The 23,335-nt window shown below is 40.2% G+C and overlaps 1 protein-coding gene across 4 annotated transcripts in view; it reads left to right on the top strand.

The window, feature by feature from the left end:
* The first annotated feature begins 19,954 nt into the window (after nt 1-19,954).
* The window catches only part of CRACD (capping protein inhibiting regulator of actin dynamics), a 282,825-nt gene continuing 279,444 nt past the window's right edge, over nt 19,955-23,335 (top strand). For all 4 annotated transcript variants that reach the window (XM_086704999.1, XM_086704998.1, XM_086705003.1 and 1 more), the window contains exons 1-2: nt 19,955-20,111; nt 20,762-20,853. The gene's annotated coding sequence lies outside the window, so the exon portion shown is untranslated. The remainder of the gene's footprint in view (nt 20,112-20,761; nt 20,854-23,335) is intronic.

The following is a 23,335-nucleotide window of genomic DNA, read 5'->3' as shown; positions in this document are numbered from 1 at the left end:
TAAAGACAAGGAAACAAATTTTAAAAGGCTCAGAGAGAAACAGGTCACCTGAAAAGGAACAAGGATCAAAAATTTACATCTCTTATGGACTGAATGTGCCCCCCCGCCCCGCCGACACCAAATTCCTATGTGAAAACCCTACTCCCCAATGTAATGATGTTAGGAGGTAGGGTCTTTGGGAGGTAATTAAGTCATGAGGGTGAAGCCCTAGTGAATGGGATTAGTGCCCTTGTTAAAACTAACCTCACAGAGCTCTCTAACCCTCTCTGACATGTGAGGACACAACAAGAAGTTGGTAGTGTACAACCCCAAAGAACCCAACTGTGTTGGCACCTTCATCTTGAACATCCAGCCTCCAGAACTGTGAGGAGTAAATTTCAATTTTTGTATAAGCTACCCAGCCTATGGCATATTGCAATAGCAATCCAAACAGACTAAGACAGCATCAAATTTCTCAATAGCTACACTAGAGCCAAGCATCACATATTATTTTTAGAATTCTGAAAGAAAATAATTTTGAAACTTTTAACTAGCTGTTGAAACACTTTTGGAGGAAGGAATCAATTAGAGAAGTAAGTATAGGAGATACTGCAAGAGATTTGTGAATTAATCAAATATTTTAGTACAGTCTATTATGTTAATAAAAAGAGAAGGAAGGGGGTGGGAGGAGGGAAGGAAGGATGAAAGGAAGTAAGGAAAGAAGGAAGGAAGAAAGGAGAAAAGGGAGGGAGGGAATCTATAAAAATTCAGACCAAAATTTCTAGGATCTGGGTAATACCAACATGCTAGATAGGAAGAAGAAAGACAATAAAAACATGAGAAAAGGTAAAAATAAATGTGTTTTTTAAAAAGATTTTCAATATTTATTTTTGAGAGAGAGGATGTGGCACAAGTGGGGGAGGGGCAAAAAGAGAGGGAGACACAGAATCAGAAGCAGGCTCCAGGCTCTGAGCTGTCAGCACAGAGCCCAATGCGGGGCTTGAACTCACGAGCTGTGAGATCATGACCTGAGCCAAAGTCAGAAGCTCAGCTGACTGAGCCACCCAGGCACCCCAAACATTTGTGTTATTGGGAGAAGATACAAATACTGAAATCAACAGGGAGAAACAACACAGCTATGAGTCAAAAGCAACTGTCATAATGATATAATACTAAAACACTTTTCTAGAACTTTATTCTTCCTGGGCACTATTCTGAGAATTTTACATGTGCTACCTCCTTTAATTCCCACAGTAATCATATTCTTTATTCTCATAGATGAGGACACAGGCAAGACTTGCTTGTGGACATATTACTAGTAATGGTGAATTCACTTTTAGACAATTTTTAAAGTGATTTAATATTTAAACCAGCAGAAGAAAACATGATCTCTATAGAAAGTATATTAGAAAATTTGAAAGATAGCAGGGGTAAATCTTTATGTAAGAGTAGCCAAAATAAATGTAAGTGGCTAAAATTCTTCAATTAAATGGCAGAGTCAGATTGGATCTTAAAAAACATTATGTCAGGGGCACCTGAATGGCTCAGGTGGTTAAGCATCCGACTTTGGCTCAGGTCATAATCTCACTGTGAGTTCAAGCCCTGCATTGGGCTCTGTGTTGACAGCTCAGAGCCTGGATCAGGCTTCGGATTTTGTGTCTCAGCCTCTCCCTGCCTTTCCCTCACTCACGATCTGTCTCTCTCTCTCTCAAAAATAAATAAACATTAAAAAATTTTAAAAAAGAACCAGAATGTCAGCCACAAGAGAGATAAATTTAAAATAAAAAATACGTAGAAAATTTGAAAATAAAAGGAAAAGATTCATCAGGCAAATGGGAACCAAGAGAAAACTAGAGTACTAATCTTATCTGACTAGATAGAATTCTAGGGAAAAGAAAAAAAGACAAAAGCAAGGTGCTATAGACTGGTGAACAAGAACAACAATAGAACATAAGTGTACAGCCATTTCAAACGTACAGCTGTGTATATATATATATATATATATATATATGTACATATATAAAAGTTCGCATCCAACAAGCAAAATACACATTTTCTTCAAGCACATCTCTCATATTTAAAAATAGAGCATATGTTAGCCCTTAAAGGATGCCTCAAATTCAAAAGGATTAAATCATATAAATCATTTCTCTGACCATGTTGCATAAAATTAGAAAATAATAGGGAGGAGTTAAGATGGCAGAGCAGCATGGAGACCCTGAGCTTGTCTTGTCCCTGAAATGCAGCTAGATCAGTACCAAACCATTTTGAACACTTAGGAAATTGATCTGGGGATTAACTCAATGATCTGAATAATTTGAGCCACAGATCTCGGCAGGTACTCAGTGAGAGAGGTGAACTAGGGGAGAGAGAAAAGCCATGGAGGGTAGACAGCCGTTTTTACAGAAAGAGGACAGAGAAAGAGGTGCATCAGGATCATGCAAGAAAAGCCTTCCTCTGGAAAGTAGCTGGAGAGAAAGAGAAAGAGTGAAAACACTCGCAGGGGACTGAACAAGAACTCTGTTTCCCAAAACCATTGACGGGGAAAAAGGAAAGGGTTTCAATACCATCAGGATTCTATAAACAGTGGAGTGCAGAGTCTGAAATTTCAGAGTTTAGTGCCTGGCAGTGCTCTGGTGGGGAGTAGGGCAAATCCTCAGGAACAAGCAGCAGGGTCTGAGGGATTTCTGTGCCACATGGAGAGAAGCAGTTTCCCTACTTGGAGTGCATCTGGTAGAGGCCATACAACCTCCCCACAGGCAAAGGTCCCAGCAGACCCAGGAGAGCAGCCATGTTTGCTGGTATTGGGACAAAGATGTCAGAATGTGGTGAAACCTAGCAACGGCTGTGTGTTGTGATTTGCCATAATCTCTGAACCTCTACTACTGCATGATTCCACAAACATTTTCTGGGGCAAGCTGGGACCCAGCGATTGCTCAGCGAGACCCTCCCCCAGAAAGTCGGTGTGGGTCCAGGCCACAGGGGTTTCTGAAGTGTAGGGTTTTGGAACAAAACGTCATCTGAGATAAAACTCTGGAGGGAGGTACCGTCTGGTAGGCTGATGGCTTGGACACAGACAGGGTGGAGGCAGGGAGTGGATGGAGGCCTGAGACAAAGGAGGGGTGCTTGATCAATGGTCAGGGAGAGACAAAGTTCCTATGCTAGAGACTAGGGAACTGGATGAAGCCATTTCGACCTCTCCTGTACATGCACACATGCACACTGATCCACCCCAGTAAGTTAAGCAGTTCCACCTAGTGGAGAAGGGAGCCTTACACCAAATCCTTCCCAACTGCGCCCTACAAGCACATTCCAAAGAAGACCAGAACAAGTCACTCCACCTGTTTAGTGTATGGACTATAGAGTGTTTCATAGTTTCAGTTAGGGGAAACCGGATATAACTTCATTCAGGTTACATTCCATTTGTTGGTTCAACTTATTTGTTGGTTTTCTTTGCTTATGTTTTTGCTTAAATGATTTTCTTTTTCTTTCTTTCTTTCTCTTTCTTAGATACAGAAAGAGAAATTGTTTTGACTTTATTTTTTAGTTTTAGAAAATTTTTATTTTATTTCAATTTCTTTATTTTATTTTATTCTATTTTATTATATAATTTTTTTTAAGTTTTAAATTTTTTCTTACCTTTTTTTCCCCTTTCCTTTCCCTTTTTTCTCTGTTCTATCAAGCTTCTTTCAACAAGCAGAATGAAGCACACCTAGGTCCTAGCTTCCTTTATTTGATATTTTGTTTTGTTTCTAATTTTTTTTTTTTAATTTTTTAACGTTTATTTATTTTTGAGACAGAGAGAGACAGAGCACGAATGGGGGAGGGTCAGAGAGAGGGAGACACAGAATCCGAAACAGGCTCCAGGCTCTAAGCTGTCAGCACAGAGCCCGACGCAGGGCTCGAATCCACGGACGGCGAAATCATGACCCAAGCCGAAGTCAGCCGCTTAACCGACTGAGCCACCCAGGCGCACCTGTTTTTAATTTTTTAATTTTAATTTTTAATTTTATTAACTTTTTTCTTCCTCCAGAGTGACAAAATGAAGGAATTCACCCCAAAAGAAAGAACAGGAAGAAATGTCAGCCAGGGACTTAATCAACACAGACATAAGTAAGATGTCTGAACTAGAATTTAGAATCATGATAATAAGAATGCTAGCTGGGGTTGAAAAAAGCATAGAATACACCAGAGAATCTCTTTCTGCAGAGATAAAAGAAATAAAATCTAGTCAGGCTGAAATTAAGAAATGCTATAACTGAGATGCAATCTCGAATGGATGCCATGATGGCAAGGATGGATGAAGCAGAGAAGCAAATCAGCAATATAGAAGGTAAAATTATGGAAAATAATGAAGCAGGAAAAAAGAGGGAAACAAAGGCAAAAGATCACAGTACAAGACTTAAAGAACTCAGTGATTTATTAAAAAGGAGTAACATTCGAATCATAGCAGTCCCAGAAGATAAAGAGAGAAAGGGGCAGAAGGTTTATGTGAGCAAATTATAGCAGAAAACTTTTCTAATCTGGTCAAGGATAGAGACATCAAAATCCAAGAAGCACACAGAACTCCCATTAGATTTAACAAAATCGACCATCACCAATGCGTATCATAGTCAAATTCTCAAAATACACAGAAAGGAAAGAATTATGAAAGCAGCAAGGGAATAAAAGTCCTTGGCCTATAAGGGAAGACAGATCAGGTTCCCAGCAGACCTATCCACAGAAACATGGCAAAGAGAAAGGAGTGAAAGGATATATTCAACGTGCTGAATCAGAAAAATATGTGGCCATGAATTCTTTATCCAGCAAGGCTGTCATTCAAAATAGAAGGAGAGATCAAGAGTTTCTCAGACAAACACAATCTAAAGGAAGTCATGACCACTAAACCCTGCAAGAAATTTTAAGGGGGACGTTTTGAGTAGTGAAAAGATAAAACAAAACAAAAAGACCAAATGCAACAAAGACTAGAAAGGACCAGAGAAAATCACCAGAAACACCAACTCTACAAGCAACACAATGGCACTAAATTTGTACCTTTCAGTACTTACTCTAAATGTAAATGGACTAAATGCTCCAATCAAAAGACATAGGGTATCACAATGGATAAGAAAACAAGACCCATCTATATGCTACTTACAAAAGACTAATATTAGACCTAAAGACACCTGCAGATTGAAAGTAAGGGGATGGAAAACCATATATCATGCTAATAGTCGTCAAAAGAAAGCTGCAGTAGACATACTTATATCAGACAAACTAGATTTTAAAATACTGTAACAGACGAAGAAGGGCGTTATATCATAATTAAGGGGTGTATCCACCAAGAAGATCTAACAATTGTAAATATTTATGCCTCCAACGTGAAAGCACCCAAATATATAAGCCAATTAATCACAAACATAGAGAAACTCATTGATAATAATATCATAATAGTAGGGGATTTCAATATCCCACTTACAACAATGGACAGATCATGCAAAAAGAAAATCAAGAAGGAAACAATGGCTTTGAATGATACACTGAACTGGATGGACTTAACAGATAAATTCAGAATATTTCATCCTAAAGAGAAGAATACACATTCTTCTTGAGTGCACATGAAATATTCTCCAGAATAGATCACATACTGGGTCACAAATCATACCTCCACAAGTACAAAAAGATCAAAATCATACCCTGTATATTTTCATACACAGTGCTATGAAACTCAAAATCAACCACAAGAAAAAATTTGGAAAGACCATGAGTACTTGGAGATTAAAGAACATCCTACTAAAAAACGAATGGGCTAGGGGCGCCTGGGTGGCGCAGTCGGTTAAGCGTCCGACTTCAGCCAGGTCACGATCTCGCAGTCCGTGAGTTCGAGCCCCGCGTCAGGCTCTGGGCTGATGGCTCAGAGCCTGGAGCCTGTTTCCGATTCTGTGTCTCCCTCTCTCTCTGCCCCTCCCCCATTCATGCTCTGTCTCTCTCTGTCCCAAAAATAAATAAACGTTGAAAAAAAAAAAAATTAAAAAAAAAATAAATAAATAAAAAACGAATGGGCTAACCAAGAAGTTAAAGAGAACAGTAAATAGTACATGGAAGCCAAAGAAAATGAAAACACGGCAATCCAAAATCTCTGGGATGCAGCAAAGGCAGTCATAAGAGGGAAGTATACAGCCTCCCAGGCCTTCCTAAAGAAGGAAGAAAGGTCTCAAATACACAACCTAACCTTACACCTAAAAGAGCTGGAAAAAAGCATAGAAAATAAAGCCCAAAACCAGCAGAAGAAGGGAAATTATAAAGATTAGAGCAGAAATCAATGATATTGAAAACAACAACAACAGTAGAACAGATCAATGAAGCCAGGAGCTTTGAAATAATTAACAAAATTGATAAACCCCTAGCCAGTTTGATCAAAAAGAAAAAGGAAAGGACCCAATAAATAAAACCACAAATGAAAGAGGAGAGATCACAATCACCACCACAGAAATACAAACAAATAAGAGAATATTATGAGCAATTATATGCCAACAAATTGGGCAATCTGGAAGAAATGGACAAATTCCTAGAAACATATAAACTACCAGAACTGAAATGGGAAGAAATAGATAATTTGAATAGACCCATAACCAGCAAAGAAATTGAATCAGTAATCAAGAATCTCCCAACAAACAAGAGTCTAGGGTGGATGGCTTTCCAGGGGAATTCTACCAAACATTTAAAGAAGAGCTAACACCTATTCTTTTGAAGCTGTTCCCAAAAAAATAGGAATGGAAGGAAAACTTCCAAACTCATTCTATGAGGCCAACATTACCTTAATTCCAAAACACAACAAAGACCCCACTAAATAAGAGAACTATAGACCAATCCAAAATCTATAAAGAACTTATCAAACTCAACACCCAAAAGACAAATAATCCAGTGAAGAAATGGGCAAAAGACATGAATAGACACTTTTTTCCAAAGAAGACATCCAGATGGGTAACAGGCACATGAAAAGATGCTCAACATCACTCATCATCAGGGAAATACAAATTAAAACCACAATGAGATACCACCTCACACCTGTCAGAATGGCTAACATTAACAACTCAGGCAACAACAGATGTTGGCAAGGATGCAGAGTAAGAGGAACTTTTTTGCACTGCTAGTGGGAATGCAAACTGGTGCAGCCACTCTGAAAAACAGTATGGAGTTTCCTCAAAAAAATTAAAAATAGAACTACCCTACTACCCAGAAATTGCACTACTAGGTATTCAAAGGATACAGGAATGCTGTTTTGAAGGGGCATGTGCACTCCAATGCTTATAGCAGCGCTATCAACAATAGCCAAAGTGTGGAAAGAGCCCAAATGTCCATTAACTGATGAATGGATAAAGAAGATGTGGTATATATATATCAGTGGAATATTATTTCGTGATCAAAAAGAATGAAATCTTGCCATTTGCAACAACATGGATGGAACTTGAAGGTATTACGCTAAGTGAAATAAGTCAGTCTGAGAAAGACAAGTATATGATTTCACTCATATGTGGAATTTAAGAAACAAAATAGATGAACATAGGGGAAGGGAAGAAAAAATAAGATAAAAACAGGGTGACAAACCATAAGAAACTCTTAAATACAGAGAACAACCTGGGGGTTGCTGCTGGGGTGTTGGGTATGGGGATAAGCTGGTTGAGCAATGGGCACTTGTTGGGATGAGCACTGGGTGTATAAGTCACTAAATTTTATTCCTGGAATCATTATTACACTATATGTTAACTAATTTGGATTTAAGTTTTTAAAAATTACATTAAAAAAGAAATAATAGAAAACAATAAAAGGATAGGAAAAACTTCATTGTATTTGGAAACTAAAAATTATCCTTCTAAATTATCCTTTAATAAAGATGAAAATCATAAGATGAAATAATTTAGACTGATAAACCACTAGAATCAAAACTGTGGGACACAACTGAAGTAGGAGTAGAGGGAAACTATAACTTTAAATATGTTAATCAAGAAATAAGAGATTGGTAAAAAGTAATAGCAACCCTTGCTCTCTGCGCCTTCTCAAAATAACAGCTAAATAAGGATGGATAGAAAACAATGAGTTAGAGAACAGTAATGTCAACTGCAAAAGTTGAGATTAACAAGCCAAGAGTTGGATCTATAAAAGGACTGATTAATAAACTTTATTTGAAATAAAACTTACCAAGAAAAATATACAAAAATCAAAACAAAAGGGAAAAATAATTACAAATACATCAGGTCCAAGAAAATAAAAGAATGAAGAATGGTTATATGCTAATATAATGTATGAAATTAGTGCATGAAAATAAAAAAAGCTGAAATTTGGTACAAGAAATAACATAGAGCTCAACTAGAACAATATGTGTTAAAGAAATTCAAAGATAGTCAAATATAAGTGTGTGGGATCATATTTTTCCTTAATTATTAGCTAATAAGCTAACATATCCCAGTTTACTAGATGCTGGTAGAAAATAGACTCCTGGGTCAGAGACTGAGGCCTTTATTACTCACAGCACAGCAAGCAGCATAAGCATCATGTCTGATCTGGTTCTCCTTAGCCCCCCAAACACCAAGGGGAAAGTGTGGCGGGGCCCAGATGAATACCAACATGCAGAGGTTCATGTCACAGCCTAGGAACACTAAGTTTAGGGAATCCATTTCCTTGATAACAAGCAGTAAGTAATCCTGCTCTTTGTCCCAGAAGGAGACATTGCCACACCCCTCCATGTTGCTCACTGCAAACACAATGCTCACTGCAAACACAATACTGAAAAATGTCTTGGGTAAAGATCAGTTAGGGCCTTGCATTCTTGGCATACCCACCACAAGAATATACAGGGATATTCAGAGTCCATGGCAGTCTCTCCCAAAAATAATCTACACCTTGACCCAATATCTTCTTGGCCAACCTTAAGTTCTTACATAAGCGTGCCACTCCATGGCCACACTGCTTAATCTGACCAAAAGAGGCTGGGACCAGAACTGTTCAATTTGTCTCATAAAGTATTAGTTAAGGCTAATATCAATAAGATTCTAGGCAGCAGGAAGATGCTGACCAGCAGTACTGACCTCAATCATGCTTCCCAGGATTATACACACAGCTGATTCTGAGTAAATATGGGCATCAGTGGGTGTTATTTTAGACATCTAGGATGTAGTCTAAAGTCAATCTGTTATTCATTATGAGTCCTGCAATGTAGACTGATCTGCTAATCTCTGGTAATATTGTTAATGGGGCAATAGATGAGCCAAAAAGCAACCCTCATCCACAATAGAGAGATAGGCTGTGGCCATCTCTCCCCCCTACAGACAACCCAAAGAGTCACTTAGTCACTCTAGTTTAGGGGTTCTTTTGAAACTTGATTTAGATCATCATTACACTGGTTTGTTTAAGAAACATGAGCTATGTCACTGAGTAGTTGCAGCCTTGATAGGCATACATAAGTGGCTCAGCAGTCAGGAGAAGCCTATGAATTTGTAGCAATCAGATTTTTAAAAGATTGTACTAAAAAAAAAAGATTGTGCCTATCTGTGCGTTTGTACATATACAAGGCAGAGTCCATGTTTGGGAGTGGCCACTGATGGCAATTAGGCATGACAAAATGGCTCAAGAGCAGCCATGCCCACATGAATGTTTATGTTCTCATAGCACATGGACAGGGATGACAGATATAGAAGCAGGTTAGATTGCCAGCCACTGCAGTTTCTTGATTCAGGCAGACCATATGATTTTTTTGCCAGGCTGCAATGTAGGTTCTTTGTAGGGGACAAAGAAAGCATTCATTGCTATTGGTTTGGGCCCCGCTCAAAGAATGCTGATTTGTGAATTAGCTGATGTAAAGGACCAAATAGAATGCCCAGTAGAGGCACACACTATCTCCTGTTCCCCAAAAGTCCCACAAGATGCTCAACCTCCTTTTTGTTGGGGCGTGGCTGGAGATACAGCCAGAAGAATTGAACATTGTGAATCTGCCCATACAGTCCCAAGAAACTTTAGTTGGCAAGCAGGCCTCTGAATTTTGTTGAGAGTTATCAGCCAGCCCTGCCAGTGCTAAGTGTGAGTGTCTGGGGCCTTGAAATGGAAACTTCTGACTTGCCAACAAACAGGATATCATCTTCAGGGTAAAAACTTTGAAATCAGAAGTAGAGGCACGCATGCTAACTCCTGGCTCACCATCTAGTGACAAATGGCAGTGAGTTTGTCCCACAAGCATGTCTACTTTCTGCTCTTCCTGGATGGAGCTAATCCCCTCTGACACAAGATGGGAATATAAACATATAACACCTCAATTCCTACTATTCATGCAAGTGACAACAGTGCATTGAATTAGTCCAAAAAGTCCTATTAGTAAAGTCATATTAGCTTCTGGTCCCCATTCAGAACCCTGTCCAAATACCATCAGTTAAATCTGAGCATTCTTGGACCAGGTAGGATGGTGACTTGGATGTCTATACCCAAAGGAGCTGTAGGAATTTGAGTCCCTTCCTTCCCTGAAGTTCCTCAGTATATTTGTACAGAGTGTGTATGGCCTTTAGTCTTCCATGGGAACAGGGAGATCTTGACCCAATCATTTGCTCCCTTAAAGTAGCAGGACATTCCTGAGGTCAGGAAAGAGAAGGAAGGAGAGAAGAATAGCTCTCCTCAGAAAGCAAAGCTTTGTGCTGATTTTTACTTTCAAGTGGCTGATGGTGGCCCAGGCTCAACAAAACCAAAATTCTGTACCCTTCCTGCTGACATCGTTTATTTCAGCTTTAGAGATCTCTTGATCTAGCAGCCATAGTCATACTGCCTTTTATCTGGGGCCCCCACAGGCTTGCATCTCCTATCCTACCTGAAGAGAACACCATTCAGACAATTTGTCTCAAACCCACCTCTCATTGCTCAGATTCTAAATATTCATGAGCAGGACTGAATAAAATACTGTAGGAGTGTTGCAGACTATTGGGTGAGAACATTCACCACCAGTTTCTGTGTAATCTTCCTATATCCCCTAACCTCATCCTTTCTCTTCCACATCTGTCAGCAGCCTATCCTTGTTGCCCAAACTATGAAGAACTGTGAGTGGTCTGAGATTTTTCACCTATTCCAACCTGGCAGGTTAGCCTGTCACAGGTTCTTAAGTGCCAGCAGAAGATACGAGACTTCTGGATCAGGGACAAAGCTCTTTATTACTGCACACACAGTGGGCAACATGTGTTTTACACCAATTCCTCATGTCTCCAAATCCCACGGGGATCACACAAGTAGGCGTAGATGGATGCTGCACATAGAGTGGGTTTATATCACAGCTGAGAAACCAGAAATTAAGAAACTTCCATCTTTTATAAGCAGCTTCAAGCAAATCTGCCCAACCTCTCCCCAGGGAAAGGGAGGAGGGGGAGACATTATCTTTTTATATTGGACAGCAAACAAATCTGTCCCCCTGGGCTAGAGTGACACTATCTATGTCCTCCAAAGCTAGACAAACATTCTTGAAAGATAGTCCAGAACAAAAACTGTCAGGGCCTCTGTTCTAAAATGGCAGAATAAGAGCTCAGTTGGGAGTGGAAAATAACTCCCAATACTTGTAATGTTAATTTCCTTTATTGTGGTAAAATATATATACAACTTACCACAGTAACAATTTTTTTAAGTTTATTTATTGATTTTGAGAGAGAGAATGTGAGTGAGGGAGGGGCAGAGAGAGAGGGAGAGAGACAGAGTCTCAAGCAGGTTCCACGCTGTAAGCACAGAGCCAGATGCAGGGTTCAATCTCATGAACTGCAAGATCATGACCTGAGCCGAAATTAAGAGTTGGACGGTTAACTGACTGAGCCACCTAGGCGCCCCCTACCATATTAACAATTTTTAAGTGTATAATTCGAACTGTGTTATTATTTTTAATGCACTGCTGCTGGTTTTGATTTTCTAGTATTTTATTCAGATCTTTTATCTGTGCCTGTCAGTGGGACTGACCCATAGTCATATTTTGTGTGAAAGCAGCACTGTCTAGTTTGATGTCATAGTTATGACATCCTAGAATAAGTTATGAAATGTCTCTTTTCCCATGCTCTGGAATCCTGTACATTACATGGGAATTGATGCCTCCTTAAAAGTTTGTTAGAGCTGACTCATGAAATCACCTGGGTAGTCATCTATTTTTGAGGAAAACATTTGACCACCTTTTCAATTTCTTCAACAAATATTGATCTATTCAGATATTCTCCCCTTTCTCAAGTCAGTTTTGATAATTCAGTTTTTCAGAAACATCTATTTTATATAGAGTTTTCAAAAATCTGTACCTTAGTAATGTCTCTTTTCTTGTACAGTGTTTCTTTTTTTGTGTGTCTCTTCACTGATTGACCAGGCACTGGCCAATTTTTCCCTAAGAATCAACTTTCTATTTTATTGATCAAATCTACTATTTGGTTTGTTTTCTATTTCATTGACTTCTCTTTTCATTCCTTCCTTCTTTCTGCTTTTTTATTTTTATTTGTTTTCATTTTTGAGTTATATGCTTAGTTTATTTTTAATCTTTCTTATTTTCTAACATATTAATTAAAAGCTACAAAATTTCCTCTGAGAACCTCTGGCTGTATCCCAACAGGTGTTTTGTCATTATTTGTCATTGCTTTCTAAATAAATTCCAATTTCAGTTCTGGATTATTTCTTAACTGAGGTCATTATATAACTTATCATCCAAATTGGGACACTTTTGACAATGAAATATAAAGATTATATCAGAACAATAAGTATAAGTCAGGACTGTTCTGGGTGAACTGGAAAATATGGTCACCCTATTTTTAACATAGGACTTGTTTATTTAAAAAAATTTTTTTAATGTTTATTTATTTTTGAGAGGGGGAGAGAGAGACAGAGTGTGACGGGGGAAGGAGCAGAGAGAGAGGGAGGAACAGAATCTGAAGCAGGCTCCAGGCTCTGAGCTGTCAGCACAGAGCCTGAGGCAGGGTTTGAACCATGAACCATGAGATCATGGCCAGAACCGAAGTCAGAAGCTCAACAGACTGAGCCACTCAGGTGCCCCAACACAGGTCTTATTTAAAAGGAAATATTAACTTTTTCACATAGGTATTACAAATTTCCATTATATTGAGTTTTTTTAAAAAATGGTTATTTATTTTTGAGAGAGAGAGAGTGAGGGAGGGCAGAGAGAGAGGGAGACAGAGAATCCCAAGCAGGCTCCACACCATCAGTGCAGAGCTCCATGTAGGACTCTATCTCATGAGCCGTGAGATCATGACCTGAGCCCAAAACAAGAGTTGGATGCTTAACCGACTGAGCCACCCAGATGCCCCCATTTTATTGAATTTTGATCAAAGAATCCTGTCTGCATGGATTTTGTTTTTTGAAATTTATTGAGGTTTCGTTTTTTTGGCCTAAAACTTGGTTAGTTTTTGTGATTGTTCCCAATAGTTTTGTACAGAATGTATTTTTTTTTTTTTAATTTAATGCTTATTTTATTTTTGAGAGAGAGAGCATGAGCAGGGAAGGGCAGAGAGAGAGGGAGTCACAGAATCCCAAGCAGGCTCCAGGCTCTGAGCTGTTAGCACGGAGCCTGACATGGGGCTCAAACTCAGGAACCCGTGATATCATGACCTGAGCTGAAGTTGGATGCTTAACGGACTGAACCACCCAGGTGCCCCAGAATACATTATTTTCTGTTTGTCTAGGACAAAATACCTGTTATCTTTTGGATCAAGCTTGTTAATTCTGTATGGTTACCTGTTATCTTTTGGATCAAGCTTGTTAATTCTGTATGGTTATCGTTGTGTGATTTGTGAATTTCTAAGAAAGGTTAAAAGTCTCCCGCTATAAGAGCAAATTTTTAACTTTTCATTTTTTTTCAGTTTTTGGATTAAATAATTCAAAAGCTCTATTGTTTGATATGTAAAGTTTCAGGACTGTTGTATTTTTTTTGTTGGCTTGTACCTTTTTGTAATTTTTTACTTTCTTGGCTTGTACCTTTTAGCATTTGATAACTTTTATCTTGACATCTCTTTTATCAGGTATTAATATTGCTACAGCTTTATTGAAATATAATTTATATTTATTCATACAATTCATCCATTTAAATTGTATGATTTAATGATTTTTATTATATTCACAGAATTCTGCAACCATTACCACAATAAATTTTAGAACATTTTCATCATCCCCAAAAGAAACCTCATACTAAGAGCTACTCACCATTTTCCCCCAACTTTCTTCCTCCAACCATGAAGCTACTACTGTCTGTATAGATACATTTGCCTGTCTGGACATTTGGTATAAATAGAATCATACAATATGTGGTCTTTATGTCTGGCTTCTTTTTCTTAGCATAAGATTTCCAAGGTTCACCCATACAGTGTGAACCTTGTATTTCATTTCTTTTTATTGCCAAGTAGTATTCCACTGTATGGATAATAACACATTTTTGTTCAATTCATTCATCAGTTGATGGATATTTGGATTGTTTCCACTTTTGGCCATTATAAGTAATGCTACTGTAAACATTCATGTACATGTTTTGCACTGACATGTTTTCATTTCTCTTGAGTATATACCTTGGAGTAGAATTCTGGGTCACATGATAACTTTCTATTCAACATTTTAAGGAACTGCCAATTGTTTCCTAAAGTGGCTGCACCATTTCACAACATTACTAGCAATGTATGAGTGTTCTAATTATTCTACATTCTCACCAACACATGTTCTTATCTAGCAGGTATTTCATTGTGATTTTGATTTGTGCATCCCTGATAGTTAATGGTGTTACTCATCTTTTTCTTTGCTTAGTGGCTATTTGTGTATCTATTTAGATCCTTTGCTCATTAAAAATTTTTTTTTAATGTTTATTCATTTTTGAGAGACAGAGAGAGACAAAGTGCAAGCGGGGCAGGGGCAGAGAGAGAGGGAGACACAGCATCTGAAGCAGACTTCAGGCTTTGAGCTGTCAGCACAGAGACTGACATGGGGCTTGAACCCACAAACCACGAGATCATGACATGAGCTGAGGTCGGATGCTTAATCGACTGCACCACCCAGGCACCCCAATCCTTTGCTCATTTTAAAACTGGGATGTCTAGGGGCGCCTGGGTGGCACAGTCGGTTAAGCATCCGACTTCAGCCAGGTCACGATCTCGCGGTCCGTGGGTTCGAGCCCCGCGTCAGGCTCTGGGCTGATGGCTCAGAGCCTGGAGCCTGTTTCCGATTCTGTGTCTCCCTCTCTCTCTGCCCCTCCCCCGTTCATGCTCTGTCTCTCTCTGTCCCAAAAATAAATAAAAAACGTTGAGAAAAAATTAAAAAAATAAAACTGGGAGGTCTGCGTTTTTAATTATTGAGTTGTGTAAATTCTTTATATGTTCTGTATACAAGTCCCTTTATCAGACATATGATTTTCAAATATTTTTTTTTCATTCTGTGGGTCATATTTTCACTCTCTCGCTGGTATCATTTCAAAAGTTTTTAATTTTGATGTAGTTTACTTTTATTTATTTTTTGTTATTGTTGCTTGTGTGTTTGGGTGTCATCTAAGAAACCATTGTCTAACTCAAGGATGTAAAGATTTACTCTTATGTTTTCATCTAAGAGTTTTATAGTTTTAGCCCTTTCCTTTAGATCTATGATCCATTTTGAATTAATTTTTGTTAAGTGGTGTGAGATAGTTGTTCAGCTTCATCCTTTTGCATCTGGATATCCAGTTGTCCCACATGCTTTTTTTTTTAAATTAGTATTTACCTACTATACCTTTCTGTTCCTTTACTTTTACATATCATCATAACTTTGTAATTTAGATGTTTGCTATGTGAGATTCAACAGTAATCCCCATTTCACAGATTTGATGAAGTGTTTGAAGTTTGAATGACAGACCCATGCATAGAGGCAGGAAATAGGCACAATAGATAGGATAGGTGTTCTGATTTCTCACCTCAACCCGGAAGCTATTTTCTGACTTCTGAACCATTTAAAATTTTTTTAAATGTTTATTTATAATTGAGAGACAGAGAGACACAGAGCGTGAGCAGGGGAGGGGTAGAGAGAGGGGAGACACAGAATCTGAAGTAGGCTCCAGGCTCTGAGCTGTCAACACAGAGCTCGACAAGGGGCTTGAATTCATCAACTGTGAGATCATGACCTGAGCAGAGTCGGTTGCCCAACCAACTGAGCCACCCAGGCACCCCTCTGAGCCATCTAAATAAGTCCATCTCACTCACATTGAATTCTAAATATTCACAACAGCTCATCCCCTGGTGTGGTCAGGAAGGAATTACTAACCTTATTCCTGTTTAATGGAAACTTTCAAAATGATGGTATACTTCAGTTTTTTCATTTTGGAGGTCAAGGCTATTGGGAAGATCCAACAGGGCTCTAAAAAAGTCACAAGGACAGTTAAGATCCTCCCACACCACAATATTTCTACTACTTTAGTTTTTTCCTATCTTTTTTCTTTATTTATTATCCAAATGACTTTTATTTGCATAACTGCTTTTTGTCCCACTCAGCTCATTAGTCTCTTCACTCAGTGAAAGACTTTGTTATGGTACTTCTTTACTGAGCACTAAGAAAATTTGATGTTAATGTACATGGAAAGGGTTGATAAGCAAACATGATGGAGTATAGAATCAAGAGGCTTTGGAAGTCAATCGTCTTAACTTAGGGGTTCTTAACCTTGGTGCTATTGACATTTTGGACTAGATAAATCTTGATTGTGGGGGCTGTCCTGTGCATTGTAGGAGGCTTAGCTGCATCCCTGGCCTCTCCCCACTAGGTTCTGGCAACCAAAAATGTCTCCAGACACTGCCAATGTCTCCTAGAGGGCAAAATTACTCACAGCCAAGAATTACTGATTTAACCATATAATCTCTTTTGCACATCCTTTCCATAACCTCTAATATAGCAGTTAAGTGGTTAAATGTTTAAAAATTTCCAAATGTTCTGCATCTTTTGTATTGTATTAGGGTCTCTGAAAATCTATGTCTTAACTGACAGGCAGCTATTTCAAAAGTGGAAGAGTGGGCTAATACTTGGTTTGACGTGTCACAATATTATTAGCCCCATATGTACGAACTATGATTTTCAAACAATGTGTTTGAAAAGTGAGGGAACCACCCTGGAATACAGTATGGAGGTTCCTCAAAAAGTTAAATATAGAACTACCTTATGACTCAGCTATTGCACTACTAGGTATTTACCCAAAGGATACAAAAATATTGATTCTGGGGCACCTGGGTGGCTCAGTTAGTTGGGCGTCCAACTTGAGCTCAGGTCATGATCTCACGGTCTGTGAGTTTGAGCCCCGCATCGGGCTCTGTGCCAATAGCTCAGAGCCTGGAGCCTGCTTAGATTCTGTGCCTCCCTCTCTCTCTGCCCCTTGCCCACTCCCACACTGTCTCTCTCTCAAAAATAAATAGACATTAAAAAATTAAAAAAAAAATACTGATTCTAAGGGGCACATGCACCCGATATTTATAGCAGTGCCATCAACAATTGCCAAATTATGGAAAGAGCCTAAATGTCCATCAACTGATGAATAAAGAAGATGTGGTAAATACATATAATATTACTCAGCCATCAAAAAGAGTGAAATCTTGCCATTTGCAATGACATAGATGGAGCTAGAGTGTATTATGCTAAGTGAAATAAATCAGAGGAAGACAAATACCAAATGATTTCACTCATGTAGATTTTAAGAAACAAAACAGTTGGACATAGGGGGAGGAAGAAAAAAAGAGGGGGAGGCAAAGTATAAAAGACTATTAACTACAGAGAACAAACTGAAGATTGCTGAATGGGAGGTGCATGGGGGATGGGCTAAATGGGTGATAGGAGGGCACTTGTCATGAGCATTGGGTGTTATAGGTAGGTGATGAATCACTTAAATTCTACTCCGGAAACCAACATTACACTATATGTTAACTAACTAGAATTTAAACAGAAACTTGAAACAAAGAATACTGAGGGAAAAAACAGCATGTGTCAAAAGTGGTGCCATGATAGCTTCTGATTTCTGAGGCCATGAGACACAAAGTCCAAGTGGAAAGTTCTATCATGAGCATAAATTCTCTAGAACTCTTTCAATATTTGAAGGCTGTATAATTTGGGTAACTTGCCCTGTAAAATTAAAAGACAGTAGATCTACACTTGGCTTATGTAAATATGAATTTTTATAGATTATGTTTTCAGGTAGTTGGCGAGACTAAATATGTCTAGAAAAAGACCTCAGTTATATGTCCAGCACAAATTTTTGGCTGAGAACTCCTAGTGCTCTTGGATCAAATTGGATTTTTTTTTATTCCAGTTTAGTTAACAGTGTTAGTTTCAGGTGTACACTATGGTGATCTTCAAATCAGAAGAAACTTGCTAAGTCCTTTGTAAAATTCTTCATTATGTTTATTTGGAATTAAGCAGGCATCATTTGGAATATGCAAACATTGAACAACTGAGTGAAACCTATATTCACAAAAATACACAACTATATTTCATGCTGGTAATTAAAAAGTTTAGAAAAAACCAGTCGATAAAGCAACATGCAGATTTATTCTTCAAAGCTATGCACATACATTACAATCAATAGTCCTGTTTTTGGCATTGGGACATCTCACTCAATATCAAGTACCTGATTAGGGTTACCTGTCATCTTTTGTCACAGAGGATTTTTTTTTGCTTTGTTTCCAATTTCCTGATTTATAATGATACTAAATTATTTTTAGCATCTTTGCATGTATAGTGAAGGAAAAGATCACTAGAAAATGCTTTCCTCGGGGCGCCTGGGTGGCGCAGTCGGTTAAGCGTCCGACTTCAGCCAGGTCACGATCACGCAGTCCGTGAGTTCGAGCCCCGCGTCAGGCGCTGGGCTGATGGCTCAGAGCCTGGAGCCTGTTTCCGATTCTGTGTCTCCCTCTCTCTCTGCCCCCTCCCCCATTCATGCTCTGTCTCTCTCTGTCCCAAAAATAAATAAACGTTGAAAAAAAAAAAAAAAAAAAGAAAATGCTTTCCGGGTTCCACTTAAAGTTAAAGCAAAAAGTATGGAGAAGGACGCCTGGGTGGCTCAGTTAGTTAAGCATCCAAATTTGGCTCAGGTCATGATCTCATTGTTCATGAGTTGGAGCCCCACATCTGGCTCTCGCTGTCAGCACAGAGCCTGCTTCAGATTCCACTTTGGCTCCTCTGTCCCCCTTCTCTCTACTCCTCCTCTGCTCGTTCTCTCTCTCTCTCTCTTTCAAAATAAATAAACTAAAAAAAAAAAAAAAGTATGGAGAAAAAGTCTGTGTTCCCAGTAACGACACAAGACGAAAAGTTAACATAGCTTCCTTAAAATATCAAATTCAAGATTTAATTTCATTATGGCTGGAGACAATAACTAAAATCAATGTCACTCTGTTCTGATGTACAGAGGCTCAGCAAAGCAATTTTGAACCTTTCTATTTCGTGTGGCATCTTTCAACTTGCTTGACTTTCAGGAGTCCCAGTGCTCTCTCTCACTGTTGGGCCTCTGCGGCGGGGGCGGGGACGGCGGTGGGGGTAGTGGTAAACTCCCTCTGGAATCCAGGTGGCTCGCTTTAGTCTCCGGCTCACCCAGTTAACCAGGGGCCAGCTTTGCCCGCGGCGGGGTGGTGACTGATGGTCCCGGGCTCTCACCCCACGCGAGCTTCCCTGTGAGCCCCCCACAGCAACCTCAGACCCCCACGCGTTCAGCGGTCCCTCGAGCCATCCCCTGCAGTGCTGGGAAGGCGTTCACCAATCCCAAACCCTTCCCTTGGTCGGCTCCCGCTGTCTGGGCACCTCCCGGGAGGGGAGCTGTCCCGCGCGCGCCTTTCCCTGCGGGCGCGAGAACTCGGGCGCCGGGTGCCCGGCGGCGGCCGGCAGTCCAGGGCGAAACCGGGCGGGGCGGCGGCGCGGGTCCGAGCGCCCGAGGCGCCGGCGGAGCACGTGACCACGCCGCGCGGGGCCGGGCGCGCAGTGCCGCGCGGTGGCGGCGGCGGGGAGAGCAATGGAGGCCGCGGCCGCCTGAGGGGCGGGTGCGCTGCTGGTGCTGCTGCGGAGGCTGCCCGTGCTGCGGGGCAGCCGCTGGCTGGGTCGCGTCCGCCGCCCGCGCGGAACCGCCGGTCGCCGTCCAATCGCTCTGCCAGCCACGGAGCCAGGCGGGGACTCAGGTGAGCGCCCTGTCGGCCCGCGGCCAGAGCCAGACAATGGGGGCAGCGGGCGGGCTTCTCCTCCTGCACTCGCGACCCCCCGGGCTGCACCCCCGCGACGCCCCGAGATTCCCGACCTTGCCCTTGCCCTGGGGGCGTGGGCTCGGTGTGGCCGGCCGGTGGAATTTGGGGCGGTGTCCCCGCGTGTACGATGCGGACCCTCCCCGAGGAACCGGCGCAGGGTGTGCGCCGCTTTGGATCTCACGCGAGGGAACCTGCGGACGGGCTGCGCCCCGGGAACTTGCCGAGAGCGTGGGACCTTCTAATTCCCTCTCTCCTTCCCGCGCCGCGGCATCCTATCCCGGGGTCCCGGGGTCCCGGGGTCCCGGGGTCCCAGGGTCGGGTCCCAGCTGCGAAGGGGGTACAGCGAGACCTCGCCGTCTGCGATCTCGGACGCTGACCGTGCTCAGCCCTCTCCCCACGCCGGAGCTGCATTGCTTTGTTTAACCTCTGCCAAGCCATTTCGCACAAACTCTTGTTGCCCCAATTCTGATGAGCCACCAGTTTGATGGCTGAGGCAAGACAAAGGTTCTCCCTGTTTACCAAGGGCTGGAGCCGGGAGACTGCACAGTGCCAGTGGTGTAAAATGTGTTTTCCTTATCTTCTCCCAGGCGTTCTTGAGATGGTTTTCCTGGTCCTGTAACCGTCATTTCTTGCAGAGCTCTGTAGTGGTGAGATTGGACCTCCTAACCCTACGGATACGGTAGGTGGGGTATGGGTTTTATTCATGGTTATCAGTAAACAGAAAGGCAAACGTTTACATTTTATGTTTGTTGTTCTCAGAAAAGAGGCATCGTAATATTGTCTGAATTCTGGATTTTCAGAGAGAATGTGTATATAAAGACACATTGGCTCAGGTGGAGGGGGGTGGGGGGGGGAACCTAGTAACTAGGACCATGTGTTGTGAAATTTTAATATGGTTTTACGAATAATGGCCCAGAAACTGATCTGGTGTAGGTGAGGGAGTGTGAGTATGTTGGGGGTGGTGGTGATGAAGAGGGAGTGGTTAGAATACAAAGAATAAGGCAATTTTAGTAAACGGGTCTTAGTAAATACTGTGTAGCAAATTTCAGTTCATTAAGTTGTCAGTAAATTGGTGTTCACCTGTAAAAATTACCTATCCTAGTTGTTAAATTGTGTATAAAATGGCTAACAATTATTTGGTATTGTATGTGACTTTGAAATCTGAATACAACAATTTTGAGTAATTTTAAAATGTCAACAAAGGAAACACACCTACACTATTGCTTCCTTTATTCTATGAGGAAACTGAATCCTGGTTCAATATATTCAACAGAAAATTGTAGAAGAAATTTCAAAGCCACAGTTTTTAAAGAAACATTTTGAAAAATGCATCTTCTGTAGGTGATATGTTTGCACTATAGATTACTTCAACTCTGAAATGTGAAGGAAAGAAAAATCATGCTACTAGATTGCCCCTTTCCCGTATTAAAATGTATTTTCTTCAAAAGCTTATTTTTATGGTCACTTCTGACATCGAGAAACTTTCACTCTAAAGACCGTACTTAGCACTGAATTTGGAGTCAGTAAATACTTAGGCAGTTGGTGCAGGAAACAAAAGCTACCACATAATTCTTTCTAAACTATCAAGCACTATAATAACTATAAGCCATTATTATTGCTAGATGAAGAAATTGTATTTTACAAAAATTAATTGAAATTAATGTGAAATTCTCCAGTGCAAGGGACGGTTTATAGTCTTTGTTTGTAGTCCACATTTCGAATTTGGCATAGAGTAGGTGTTCAATAAATAGTTATGGAAAGAGGGGTGCCTGTGTGGCTCAGTTGGTTAAACAGCCAGCTCTTGGTTTCAGCTCAGGTCATGATCTCACAGTTCATGGGTTCGAGCCGCAGGTTGGGCTCCACGCTGAAGATGCGGAACCTGCTTGGGATTCTCTCTCTCCCTCTCTCTGTGCCCATTCCCTGCTCGTGCTGTCTCTGTCTCTCAATAAATAAACTTAAATAGTTATGGAAAGAATGAATCGATGAAAACTAAAATACAAATGGATAAAATATGTATACAGATTGAATTAGTTCTTTTAGTTTAATGAACAGTTACTGAAGGCTTGCTATGTGTCAAAACTGTGCAGAATGTTTCCACATACAGTTTATAAAAGCCTGGTGACCTTCCTTTTTTGATCATATTTGATGCATGTTTCCATGAAGAATGAGGCCCCTTGGGTGGTATCAGTGATCATCTCAGATAACTGAGTAGCACAATAGAGTATTTCACTTGTTGTATGTACATATACTTTCTCACAGTGGCCTATGGGGAGGCAGGCCAGATATTATCATTCCGTTTTGTAGGTGAGGAAATCCAGACACAGCGAGATTAAATGACTTGCCAACTCCTTGCCACTGAAGCAGCAATGCCAGGGACAGAAGCTGGATCTCATGCCTAGTGTTTTCACCTCTGAGTCACACTGCCTTTTTCAGGATATACTGTACTCCAGAAAATCACTATCAAATTAGGCTTCATGAAAAAATCTACTTTTTGAATAACTTTTATATTAGGAAAACCTATGTTTTACAACCTAGTACTTACTGAAGGTTCTAGAGTCAGGTGACTAAATTTGAACCCTCGATTTACCAGTTAATAGCACTGCATCTTTGGCAAGTGACTTAATGTCTCTAAGTCTCAGTTTCCTCATCTGTAGAATGGTGGAAGTAATAGTACCTACCTTATTGGGTTTTTGGAAGGATCGCATGAAATCATGTATGTGTTTAGCACAAGGTCTAGAACACACGAAGCATTCAGCGTCAACTAATTATTTTTATTTTCATTATTATAAAGCAGTGGATTTTAATGTTTTTTGTACAGTAAGAGGTGAATTTTATATTGCCATCTAGTATACAAACACATTACAAGTATGTTTAAAGGACGTCATGAATCAATGCTTAGACTTCTGATGTGCAATGCATTCTTATATTTTTATTCTATCTTATTTAAAGCTGCTAGTTAAGAACCACTAAATGATTTCAGATTCCATTAATGGGCTAGGACCTGCAGTTTGAAAAGCACTAACGTAATGGATGATCAGGTTAAATGAAAGAAAAATCTGCTAATGAATCTTTGTATTTTTCCTTTTAATAATTTACACCAGTTGGAATTTGAATATTAAATTACACTGAAAATAGATTCTTAAACAATTCTTAGTAATTGC

The sequence above is a fragment of the Puma concolor genome, chromosome B1 (genome assembly GCF_028749965.1).
Source record: "Puma concolor isolate L17-30 chromosome B1, mPumCon1.1.hap2, whole genome shotgun sequence".
In the NCBI taxonomy this organism is placed as follows: domain Eukaryota; kingdom Metazoa; phylum Chordata; class Mammalia; order Carnivora; family Felidae; genus Puma; species Puma concolor.
The sequence above is the reverse complement of the archived record's forward strand: the minus strand, read 5'-3'. Positions and strand labels throughout refer to the sequence as shown.